A 1,592-nucleotide genomic window follows, 5' to 3' on the forward strand; every position below is an offset into this window, starting at 1 on the left:
CTTTAATAAGTTGTACTTATGCACAATTTACTTGTAATCTTGAATATTAAATAATACGCGTCAATTAGAGATGGCCAAAAACCGGTCCCGGGCCGGTCCCAATCGGTCCTCACCTTTCTCATAACCGGCCATAACCGGTCCCGATCGAAAATGATAGGACCGGTCAAGGTACTTTATAACCGGTTATGGGCCACCGGTCCCGGTCCCAACCTATCCTTGCATTAATAAAGTAAGATTTTTTTTGATTTTTTTTAATAATATATATTTTTAATACATTATAAAATTTACAACTGGGTCATTCAAATACACTTTAAAAATGCATTTTAATATAATTAAAATAAAGTTTTCTTATAAAAATACATTATAAAATTATTTAAAAATACATTTATTTATAAAATTATTTGAATTTTCGGGCCGGGCCGGGCCGGTCCATAGTCGGTCCCATAACCGATCCCGGTCGGTCCCGGTCCCACGAAACTACAAAAAACCTCAATCGGTCCCGGTTTTCGGTCCCATAACCGGTCCTTACCGGTCCCAGTCTCGGGCCGGTCCTTTGTCGGTCCCGGTCCCGGTCCTCCGGCGGTCCCGAGCCGGGCCGGGCCTATTTGGCTATCTCTAACGTCAATAAACAGTACTTTTTGAATAAAAAATAATTTTTAAAAGTTATTGTCAAATGCTTTATAATATAGTATAGATTATGAAAAATTAAATAAAATAATTTAATAGACTTTCATATATTTTGATATAATATTATATAATATATTTGTTAAAGATATTCTAAATATTATCTGAATATAAATAATTATTTGTCAGCATATACCAGAACTTTCCTTTTCTCTTAAAAACCCAATTAAAAGTTAATCTAATAGAGCTCCACGTTTCAAAGATGAATTAGGATTAACTAGTTGTGTATTTGTGCAATGTGGTGGGAACCATGAATTTTAACGATTTTGAAATTTTATTGGTTTTATAAGATAAAATTTAATGATGATATATGTTACACTTGATCTTTACATATTAATACAATTTGAATAAATAAGAGTTATGGTTCCAATTATAGACTATCGATGAAAAAATTGTATAACAGTTTAAAATCCAATATATTTAAAATCCAACATATTTAAACGACTCAACAAATGTGTTCGATTTACACCAAGAGCAAAGAACCAAAAAACTTGAGTTTTAAGATAAACACTCAAAATCAATAAAGAAAACTACAAATTTAACAGATCATAAGTCATAAAAAGACAAAAAAAGACGGGTTTTAGAATGAAATTTCAACTGCTTACCCTCTTTCTTGTCTAGAAACTCAGATTAAGGTTGAATTAATACATGTGTATATATATATATATATATATATATATATTTCAAAAAAACCCAAAAACATATTAATTCAGAATATATTATACAGTGCAATTTGGACAGCCTAACCCCAAAATATATAATATATATATATATAAATAAATAACTATAAAAGTATAAATCGTAAATATTAAAAATATTTTTTCACAGTATATATAACATATAATAATATAATTAAGTCAAAAACTATTCAATATTGGACTCATTTCGAAGGTATTAACGAGATGATT

Source organism: Cynara cardunculus (genome assembly GCF_001531365.2).
Source record: "Cynara cardunculus var. scolymus isolate 2C chromosome LG 3, CcrdV1, whole genome shotgun sequence".
Classification (NCBI taxonomy): domain Eukaryota; kingdom Viridiplantae; phylum Streptophyta; class Magnoliopsida; order Asterales; family Asteraceae; genus Cynara; species Cynara cardunculus.